We start from the raw sequence: 12304 nt of genomic DNA on the forward strand, positions 1-12304 counted from the left end.
GGGCAAGCGCGGGGTCGGGCGTGGCGGGGTCGGGGGCGAGCGCACCGGGGTTGGGGGCGAGCGCGCCGAGGTCGGGGGCGAGTGCACCGAGGTCGGGGGCGGGCGCGGCGGTGCGACGGGGCCGGGGAAGAGAGAGTGGGGATTTGGGGGAAAAGAGGCGGGATGAAGCAGGGAAAGGGGGAATTTTGGGTTAAGTGGACGTAGCAGTAGGGCGTTTTCACGAAACGCGCTACTACTATTACGAGCAGCTATAGTGATTTTCTGCAGAAACCGCTACTGCTACCTTGACTAGCTGTAGCTCTTTTTCACTAAAGCGCTACTGCTATAACCAGTTTCCCTTTTTTCTTTTCCTCAGCATAATAGGAACATATATATTACATCATTGGACCCTTGCATAATAATGGCTAAGTGTGTATACAAAATAGGAACATATATATATTACATCATTGGACCCATGCATAATAATGGCTAATTAAGTGTGTATACAAAATAGGAACATATATATATATATTACATCATTTGACCGATTCCTCAGTGCTGACGTTTTCGTTTTTGAGTCAGCTTCTTTCCCTTCTTGTTCGTCGAAGAATAATTGAGCCCCTCATTGTGACTTTGCCTTTTCCATGGAGTACGATTTTTCTTTGGTAATGTACTATTGATTCTTCTTTTGACGTATACTTCATCATCATCGTCATCTTCCCTCATTGGGTTGCCGTACTGATCATAGTCTTCCTAGTTGGCGACTCCATCCATTCCAATGATGTTTCTTTTGCCTTTCCTCACGACAACATGACTGGGATTGCATGGGTCGGTTATGAAGAAGCATTGTGTCACGTGCTTAGCGTGTACCCATGGCTTGTTTTTTGCGATAGCGTTCACGGTAGCGCTCTTGGCGTCAGGTATAGTCATGGTAGTGAAAATCCGGCTTTCTCTTTCTACATTCTTATCCCATCTGACACGGAACATCGTCGTGTTGTGCAGTCCAGAGTAGTCAAGCTCCCAGATCTCCTCGACCCTTCCATAAAATCGTTCAGTTGCGCCGTTGTCGCTGCCGGTCATGCATTCCATCGTCACCCCTGAGTTCTGATATTCATCACTGTCCATATCTTTGGCCTCCATGTAGAACGTGTATCCGTTGATATCATATGCCTGATAGGTTACGAGGTTGGGCGTGGGCCATGTGCTAAGGCGTATATGAGCAATCCGTCCTTAGAGCCCTCCTCCGGGGGATTAGCAATAATATGCTTTTTGGACCAATCCAGGAAAGTGGAGTTGTGCTCTCTAGTAACTTCGGCGTCCGTCCTGCATACCCCCCGGTCACGATACTTCTTTGCGATAATTTCTTTGTGCAGTGCCACGAAAGGATCTACCTCGTCTAGGTGTTGTAGCACTACCAAGTTTGCTCTGTCAAAGTCGCTGCGTCGATCTGCGTATGCCACGTGCAGTTCCCTGCGACCGTTGCAGTGACCTTCTCCTTCGAGCCTCCCATCATGCTTGTTAACGGGCAAACCAACACTAACACCAGGCGGCTGGTCTGCGCCATATAGAAAATTCTCACAGAAAGAGATGCACTCTTGTGTCAAATAGCCCTGGACGATGCTTCCATCCGGACGGGACATGTTACGAACGAATCCTTTGATGATCCCATTCATCCTCTCAAACGACATCATGTTGTGTAGGAATGACGGGCCCAGGTCTATTACGTCATCCACAATATGGACACACAGATGCACCATCACGTCAAAGAACGCGGGCGGGAAGTACATCTCAAGCTCATTCAGTATCACAACGATCTCTTCCTGTAGCCTTCAGAGCTGCTTCACACTGATCGACTTTCATGAGATGACGTCGAAAAAGTTGCAGAGACCAATAAGCATGTCACAGACGTGCTTGTCCATTATCCCTCTAAGGGCAAAAGGTAATATCTGCGTCATCATCACATGACAGTCATGAGACTTCATCCCGCTGAACCTTTTCTTGTCCATGTCTAGATATCTACTTATCTTGCCACAGTAACCGGAACTAACTTTGACTCCGGTAAGGCACTTAAAGAATTGATTGATCTCAGCCTGACTTAAGGTGAAGCAAGAAGGGGGGCAATAATCCTCATTCTTTATTTTCTTGCCCTTCTTTTCCCGTGCCTCTGTCTCTGTCTCTGTCTCGTTTGACATTTTACGGGGCGGCATGTGCAGATCTTCCCTGATTTTCAAATCTTGCAAGTCTTTTCTTGCCTTCGGCCCATCCTTGGTCTTATCCGGCATGTTCATCAGTGTTGCGAGCAAGCTCTCAAGGACATTCTTACAGATATGCATTTGATCAAGGCAATGAGGTGTATCGAGTTTGTGCCAGTACTCCAAGTCCTAGAACACAGACCTCGTCTTCCATACCTTCAGCAGCGGCTCCGGCGCCTTTCTCATCATCTTTCCCAGTGCGGGGCACTCCTTCCAGTTTTTCAACAGCTCATCGATTTCGGCACCGCTCCGCTTACGTGGAGGTCCTCGATGCTCAGCGTGACCATTGAATAGATCTCCATGGTTTGTCCATGGGTCGTCCTGTTCGAGCCATCTTCGATGCCCCATGTACACGATTTTCCCAGACCCGCCATCTTTCCTTGATGTTAGCTGCTGAGACGTCGTATCATCCATGCACCGCGTGCATTCGCAATATCCATGGCACACCTGGCCTGCCACATATCCGTAACCAAGATAGTCGTGCACTATCGTGATTAGCGCGGCTCTCATGTTGAAATACTCGCCTTTGCTGGCGTCCCATGTCTTGGCCGGTGTTTTCCATAACGTGTCTCTAACTCCTCCTGAAGTAGCCCCAGATACAAATTAATATTATTTCCTGGTTGTTTCGGCCCTTGAATAAGCATGCTCATGTGAATGTACTTCGATTTCATGCACAACCAGGGGGGAGGTTGTACATCCATACAAACACGGGCCATGTGCTATGGTTGGTGCTCTGGTTGCCAAACGGATTCATGCCATCGGTACACGCGCCGAGCACGATGTTCCTTGCATCACATTCAAAATACCGATAGAAGCTGTTCAACGCTCTCCAGTGGCTTCCATCCTTAACGTGTCTCAGCTTCGGATCATCTCCATCGTCGGGCTTCTTCCTCTCCGCGTGCCAGCGCATTAGCTTTGCTTCCTTGGGATCTACAAAATACCTCTGGAGACGGGAGTGATTGGTAAGTACCATACCACTTTTTGGGGACATTTCTTCCCGGCCTTCTTGTATCGAGAAGCATTGCACACCGGACAACTTGTTTTTTCCGCGTGCTCCTTTCGATAAATTATGCAATCGTTGATGCATGCATGGTATCTAACGTGTGGCGGATCAAGAGGGCACATGATCTTCTTGGCCTCATCAACACTACTAGGACATAGATTACCCTCGGGAAGAACATCCTTTAGGTACTTGGGATCCTCATCGAGGCTAGTGTCGGTCCATTTGTTTTTAGCCTTCGTCTTCAGCACTTGGAGCATGAAACTCAAGCGGGTCACCTCAGGATTGCAACCATCATACAATGGAGTGTTCGAGTCTACCACCAGTTGCTCTAGCTTAGCCTCCTCTCTAGAAGAAGCTCTCTCAGTACTCGTCTCCTTGCGAAGCAATGCTTGAACATGAGGGTCCTGCACGATTGAACTTAGTACGGACGAACTCTGCTGCGTGGAGTCCATGTCGTTCTCTCCGCCGCCATGTCCGGCCCCTTCTCCGCCGCCATGTCCGGCCTCTTCCCCGCTGCCATTATCGATCATCTCTTCGTCTTGCCCCGTGTCATCATTGCCTGCCCCATCGGCATCCTCAACATCGTCATCCTCATCTTCAGTTATCCATCGAGTATAGAAATCCATGAAACCAGTCATGAGCAGGTGCGCTTCGACACGACCATCGACATGGGGGTCAAGCCAAACTATTCCTTTGCATTTTCGACACGGACATAAAACCTTTGTCAGGTTATTTTCCTTCATGTCCTGCACCGCCGACCGCAACCACCTGTCCACCATCGTTCCACTGACCATCGTCAACTCTGCATGATAATAATAAACAAATTGATTATAAAAATGCGTGCATTCATCAAAGTCATACAAAACTTCGTCATGACCTTCCTTAAAAATAGGACATATATAGATCTAGAGTTTGCCCGGAATTCGCCGAAATGGAAATAAATCGACATTTCAGCAAAACATAGGCAACTCAAATGCACAATTTGGCGTCAACTCATGCCACACACACAATTTCCATAAAAATATCACACACATGCATAAACATATTTCCATTTTGCAAAAGCATGAGATATTAATCACACCTCTATCTCGAGATCGAGCACACGGTGGATATGATGATGTAGGGAGGTCAAAAGTGCACAAAGCTCTTCTTGACAAAGAAAGATCTGGTTAGGGGCAAATAGGTCACTTAACTAAATGCTACATGTACCTAGCTAGCTAATTTGGGAGGAGACAACTTCAACTAGTGGAGGGGGGAGGAAAAAGAGAAAGGAGATGAATTAATGGAGGTGGTGTAGTTATAGCTAAGAGTAATGAAGAGAGAGAAAGGTAGGTAGAAGAGGGAGAGTAATGGGGGAGAAGTATTGAGGAAGAAGAAGAGTGAGAGAGGGAGGATGTGGGAGGTAGGGGAAAGGGAGGAGAGGAGATGGGGAGGGGGAGGTGGAAAGGTGGTGGGTGCTGCGTCTTATCAGTAGCGTGGGAGAGAAAGCGCGCTGCTACTAAGAGCGTAGCAATAGCGCGCTTTCCTGTCACGCGCTACTACTAAACGGGCCAACCCTGTGCACAATTTCAAAATTAGCAGCAGCGAGGTGACAAAAAAGCATGCTGGTACTATGGCATTAGCAGCAGCGGGCTCCCTGGCGCCGCGCTACTGGTAAACTTATGTCATTGTGTACCGTCGGTGGATTTTTGTAGCAGTGCGGTTTAAGCGTCACACGCTACTGCTAATTTTGCACCAGTAGCGAGCTTTCCCTAGCCGCGCTGCTCCTACTTAGCAGCAGCGCATGTTTTTATGCCGCGCTGCTGCTAAGATTCTGTGTATAAGGTTTTCCCTAGTAGTGAAAGGTTTTGGGCTTTAGTCCCGACCCTTTAGTCCCGGTTCCAGAACCGGGGCTAATGGGCCTCTGGAACCGGGACAAATGTGCCGTTTTCTACTAGTGATCATATTCCTTATAGGTTGCGCCAAATACTACATCAAAATGTAACTTTTTAGGAGACGAGGACAATGTGGCATCCTGATGAACTCCATGCAACAGACTTGTATATTCGCCTTGGATGAAAGGAGAATACATGGCTGATGAAGGTTGCCCGTACGCATCATTTGCAAAGGTTGGAATTGCAGCATTAGTAAATCCGCCTTGGATCAACGAAGCAGCCATACTGGAGACGTCAATGGTACCAGTAGTAACATCCTCTGTGATATAATATGAAATTGCTCATAGAAATATGTAAGAAAATATGAAAATGTAATACCGAGTCCAAGTCATATGTTTTACCATCAATTCCTGTGGATGAATGCCATCATCCCTATTTCCTACTGCATCTTTTGGGTCTCCTATTTTTAGACAAAAAATGAAAAATAAATCGAACACTAACTGTAGAAGTATATAATAGAAAAGGCTTGCTAGAATGTGTAGGACCAGTAGAACTATTCTTTTTCTTTCCTTTCTTCTTCCCAAATGAGATTTTCGACCGTTTACTCTTTGCACCTTTTACCACTTGAGGAACTCTAATTGATATTGTACCTTTTAGTGGGTCGGTAGTTGAAACTAAAGGAACCTCATTTGATTTTTCCTCGATCTTGCTGAGAGAGTTATCTGCTTGTATGTCAAACTTATCTAAAACTTTCTCAAAATCAATAAGATGTTCCTTTGATCGTGTACACTTCAATGCAACGGACGTGGCCTTCCGTGAGATACGTGCAGCATGCGTTTTCAAACTTTCCTCCTTGGTACCTAGTTTTTCAACACAATATCCTCTCTTTGCATATTTTGTCCATCTTTTTAGTATATATTGTGATGGCAAAATGAAAACATCATTCACATTGAAAACTTTGAAAGCATGCTTGCACAATATACCTATAAAATACGGATGCCATATTTCATCAATTTGTATTAGAAACTAGTAAATTGCAAATTAAATAGAGCATACATACCTACGAATTCGTACTTTCTGCAACAACATGTAATGGTAGTATCCTCAGTATTGAATATGACTTTTGTTCCATATTCACTCTTCATATTTGTATGTCATGACTGGTCCCTCAGTTTATAACAATTTTCTCCTGTAAATTCTTCCTCGAACTCTGAATACGTCCTCCTTGTATATGATTCATATGCGGTCTTCGGCAAATGAAACTTAGATGAGTAAGTAATCGGGTTCTTTCAGCGCGAACTAAAATTTGCATCCAACTCATTTTCCCGAAGACTATGAGAAACCTTCTCACATTCTACAGGAAGTTCCGAGAGACCGAGTCTCCTACGAAATCTTTGCTTGAAAACATTATTCATACCTTCACTCCTTTGAGTCGAGTTCATATCAGGTGTAAATAAGTCACGATAGACAACAACCCACTTTTCCCTCAACTCATATAGCTTTGCCATCCATTCATTGTCCTGGGGGTTGTACTGATCCAACAATTCACACCACTTCTTGTTGAACTTATACCTGATCTATCTTCATAGACACATCTCTTGAAATCAGGTAGAAACTTCTCAGGATGCTTATGAATTACATGTCCGAGATGTTTAGCAGCATTAAGATAAATGTGCAATAGACAAAGTTGATGACTAGTATTTCAAAACACATATGCAACTGCACCTGCCATGGCCGCATCTTGATCAGTGAAAATTGTGCATGGATGCTTACCCGACATTGCAGTTAGAAAGGTTTGAAATAGCCAGTCTTCTTGTGATGGTTTGTTCCAAGGATTGGAGCAAAAGGCATTTGAAACTTATTAGTTTGAAATGTAGTGTCAAATGATACAACATCTCCAAAACATGCGTAATCCATGATAGACTGGCCATCTGCCCAAAACAAATTAGCAATCCGACCATCTTTCTCATCTACTTGAATGGCATAAAAAATGTTGGATCCTCTCTCTGCTTATTTTTCAAGTATTCCAAAAGTGTTTGCGAATCATTTGATTCTAAGTACTTTTTGCGCTCACGACCAATCTCGTTATTGCAATCCATCTTTGAGAATGGCACTTTATCTGGTCCTCCGTAAAACGCTACCATGAAGTCATACACCTGGGATGGCTTCATCCCTGCTTCCCGTATTTGGCCAATTAGATGTCTATCTGTCTCTATAACACGCCGTTGGGACCTCAGTTTGTGCACATTATTGGGACTAGCAAGATAATGATTATAATCGCTTACAACCTTTTGCACCGTCCAAACCCCCTCACTGCTAACACTAAACTAAATACGGGCATTGCAACCCATCCTTGTAGTGTCTTTCGACGACGCGGTTTCTCGATGACCTTCGTTACTGCAAACAATATATTTTTGATATATGCTACCATCATGTCAACGCTTTGTCTGGTTCTTTCTAATACTAAATCCAACTTTGCCGGCATATTTGTTGTACATATCATAAGCAGCTTCCTCTGAATCATAAGTCTTTCCAACTTCAGGAACAATCAATGTTTGCCCATCTTTATTAACCTGCGATGCACAGCGTTCACAGTTCAATTTTATATTAGCACAATGCAATGCCAAAAACAATTTTTCTTCAAATTTGAGCCGGGAGACCGCTGCACCTGTAGTGTTTGCTCTCGGCCGGCTCCACGACCATCGGCGACCGTGTCATCCTGCTGGCCTTCTGTTGACATGATTTGCGGCGGCGGCAAGTCCATGATGCATGTCGTGACGTCCGGCATGGCCACCCCTGACCTCCTCGACTGTAGTTCTGCTTCAGACAGCAACAACACAATCCGGTCATGCAAGGGAGAGGACGTGTTTGGACGGCCGGAGGACATGGCTATCGTTCCGCCTGCTGCAGTAAGCCTCGGGCCAGGGAACTGGCGGCTAGTCGAATTGCGTGGAGGACATTGTTCCGGTTGCTCGGCCATGAGCAATTTTTGATCTGAGGCCAACTCCACCGCGCGACCCTATCCTGTCCGGCCTCGTCCGTTTGAGGTAAAACAGACAAACGAGGCGGCCTAGCGTGCAACGGCCCGGACCCATCTGGTTCGTTTTGTGTCTGAGCCGACCCATTTCGAGCGCAAACTTGTGCCGGGTTTAGGTCATGGGGGACACCAAACGGACGCGCGCCTCGTCCGCGTCGGGGCTGCATGGCAAGCGGCCACCTACCTCCCACCCATCCACATGAATGCACATGCGCGGGCGGCCCCGTCTGTCATCCGCCCAGGCGAGGGGTCGCGGTCCTTCTTAAATGGGAACCATGGACCGGTCGTCGTCCACACTGCCCCATGCCACCCCGCAGCCTCCTTGAAACCCGACAGCCTCAGACCCCCAAACCCTAGCCTCGGACTCGCCGCCCGGCCGCCCACAGCCATGGGGCTATGGAACTACGGCCGCAAAGGCAAGCACGACCGCCAGGCTGGCTCGTCGTCAGGACGCCACCGCAGCTCGGTGAAGAAGGAGCAGCCCACGTCTCCATTGCCACCACGTCGGGCCCCCGCGCCGCCCGCGTTCTCCATCGCGCCCACAGCCGTCGATGCGCGTGACCGGCACTACATCGAGGCGGCCATTTGCCGCCGTTATTGGGAGACGAGGACGCCGCTGCCCTGGAGCGATGTCCACCTCCCCAATAACTGGCACCTGTCGGCCGACTGCATGCCGATCCAGCCCATGCGCGCCGCCAGGAGATCCAGCGCCGCCGCCGCCTCCTCCCGGACGACCTCTACTACGACGAGAGGTATGCCCCGGGCTCGCCATTGAGGGACACTTGGCTCGCGATGAGCACGACGTGCGGCGGGCGTCGTTCTTCGCCGGCACGTCGACGGGGCCGCGGCGGCCACTTGAGCCCCGAGCGCCTCCCCAGGCGCGCGGGCATATGCGGGTGCGCGGCCTGACGCCCACGCCGTCGCCATCACCATCTTCATCGCCACCCCTACCTCCTCGCATGACGGCGGAGGAGGAGGCCCGACTCATGGCACGTGTGCTAGAGGACTCCATGCACACGCATGACGAGCGCCAATGGGAGGGCCTCGAGGAGATGACGGCCCTCTTCGCGGCCGGCGATGTCGTCATCCCCGAGCCGGAGATGGTGCTGAAGGACGAGGTGGTGGAGGAGCCGCCGGTGGCTGCGTTCCACCCTGGCTTGGTGGGCCAGGGGTGGAGCTGGTCGTGCTCCGCTGAGTAGATGGCGACCGCCATAGGGGTCGTGAACTGGTGCCCCACACCGCCGCGGTCGCCGGAGTGGGAGGCCTCGCCTCGGGAGAAGGTGGTGCAGGCACCGCCCACCTTCCAGCCCGCCGCCCCCGTGCACCACGGACCGCCGACCCACCTGTGTACGCCGTCGGACTACGTCGACCTCGTCAGCGACGACGACGACACCGGCGGCCAGTGAAGACGGCGACGGGCACGACATCGACGGGCACGACAGGAGCGCGCGGGAGGCGTTTTTTATTTTGTTTTTATGTTAATTATGAAACTGGACCGTTTAAGTGGATTAAGAAACTGGGCCGTTTTTGTCGCCATGACCCCTATATATGTTTTATGTTTTTTTAACTACATTTATTTAGTTTTTTAGTCATTTCATTTAAGTTTTTATATATTTTTTATTCACGTCCACCCCGGACAGGTTTTGGGGTGCGGCTGCGCGTTGGGTGCACCCACGACCCATCGGACAAACGCGGACATGGACGAACCCATTGCCGCCCTAAAGGGATAAAATCCGGCTAAACCGAACATTCGCTTGGGGTCGCGCGGTGGAGTTGGCCTGATTGATGTTGTATTGGCGGCGAACAAGCCTGCAGCTGCGTATCTGACCATAATGAGTAAATTGCAAAAAAAACACCACATTTGGGGATGCGAAATCAAAAAACCACCACCTTTCGTTTTTTTTTTGCAAAAAACCGCCACTTTTGTGCTAACAGTTTGCAAAAAACGTTGATTACTCGATCAGTCCCGTTTGAGGGCAAACCTAACGTCCAGGGCCCGCTGTCAGGTGCCACGTGGCCTGGGCGCACACGGCGCCTGTCAAGCGCCGTTAGACGGCGCAAGACAAACTGGTCGAACCCAACCGGGTCGGCCATTCCCCACTCCTCGCCTGTCGGACCCCGCCGCTCCCGCCCCGCCGTCGCCCCTTGCCCCCGCCGCTGCCGCCGACGGCAACCGCAGCAACCATGGTTTCCTGGAACGACGGCGGACTAGTGACTCGTCTATTTCTCTCCCCTCATACGAATCGGAGCCCTACGTGAGTTTTCCTCTCTGTCAGTTAGGGTTAGGGTTCTTCCTGAATTCAAGTTTGATTTCACCAATTTGATTTTGTATTTGACTGTCACGTTCTTCTCTGGTTCTAATAATGTAGATACCACGGACCACTGTGGATCCCGAATGGTGTGGCATTGTTTCTGGAGGCCCGATCTGCAGTCATAAGACGCCGGTGGAGAGGGGAGTTGCATTTCAAAGCATCCACACCGGCCGTAGGTTTTTGGGGTGTTCGGGGCTGGTTAGTAATTGTTAACTGTTAGTGATTATGTATACAGCTCTGTTTTGCCTTCTACTCCTTAATGTTAGCAGTAGATGTTAACTGAAGAATTAGGATTGTTAACTGAAGAATTAGGATTGTTAACTGAAGCAGTAGATGTTACAAGTGGTTTATTTAAAAAAATTATGAATGGTCAAATCTTGAGTAATTATGTTTAATTGGCATGGTTTCTAGCTGCTTGTAGCAAGTAGTACATGCATAATTATGTTTGTTAACTATATGAACTGCTTAAATCCTGAATAAATGATTAGAATTTTTGTTGTAATATTTATTTGGTTAATCAGGGAGGTTACAGCTGTGGTCTTGTTGAGTGGGTTGACCCAGAATGGCCAGAGCCACTTAAGAATGCTCTGCGCAAGCTTTGGGATATGTATGAGCAGAGCCAAGAGCAGATCAAGGTTAAAGAAGATGTGATTGCCCTGCTAGAAGAAGAGAAGCGTCTGATGCAGGCAAAACAGAAGAGTGTTCAGGAAAGTGGCGCTCATCAGGTTGCACCTGATGCTAATGAAATCAAGACTAATCTTGAGAAGGAGAATATGTCACTGAAGCGAGATGTAGAGCTGCTGAAGAAGATCCAGGCCACTCAGGCTGAACTCATTAGCAAATGGAGGAAAGATGCACATGTTGATGAAGTCAATCAGCAGAAGAAAAGGCTTGAGTTTGCCATATCTGACCTTTTAAAGGATGGAGAGGCCAACAAGTCTAAGCTGAAGAGAATCAAGGCTATATGTGATGAGTGATTGCAATAATTATGTATGGTGCTTATTTATAATAGAAGGATGTCACTGTTGTAATAGAAGGAGGAGTTGGAAAATATGTATGGTGCTTATTTATGGTACTTGTTGTAATCCAAGATTTGGTATTTGATGGCACTGGTTCCATTTTAATCTGCCATGTGATGCTACTTGTTGTAATCCAAGATTTGGTATTTGATCGCACTGGTTAAATTTTAATCTGCCATGTGATGCTACTTGTTGTAATTCAAGTTTTGGTATTTGATGGCACTTGATAAAGTTAATATGAATTATGATGGTACTTGTTAAAGTTTAATATGAATTTTGATGGCACCGTCGAGGATGCCACCAACGCATGTAGGGTTAACCCTACCCCTCGACAACCATCGAGGTTGGCCTCAACTCATGTAGGGTTAACCCTACCCCTCGACAACTGCCGAGGATGGCCTCAACTCATGTAGGGTTAACCCTACCCCTCGACAACCGTTGAGGATGGCCTCAACTCATGTAGGGTTAACCCTACCCCTCGACAACCGCCGAGGATGGCCTCAACTCATGTAGGGTTAAACCTACCCCTCGAAAACCGTCGAGGATGGCATCAACTCATGTAGGGTTAACCCTACCCCTCGACAACCGTCGAGGATGGCATCAACTCATGTAGGGTTAACCCTACCCCTCGACAACCGTCGAGGATGGCATCAACTCATGTAGGGTTAACCCTACCCCTCGACAACCGTCGAGGATGGCATCAACTCATGTAGGGTTAACCCTACTCCTCGACGACCGTCGAGGATGGCATCAACTCATGCTAAAATCCAGCAACACCATGATCATTTCAGCATGGTCATTTCAGCAAGATAAAGTATCATATGGATC

This window comes from Triticum aestivum, chromosome 1A, assembly GCF_018294505.1.
Source record: "Triticum aestivum cultivar Chinese Spring chromosome 1A, IWGSC CS RefSeq v2.1, whole genome shotgun sequence".
Taxonomy (NCBI): Eukaryota; Viridiplantae; Streptophyta; class Magnoliopsida; order Poales; family Poaceae; genus Triticum; species Triticum aestivum.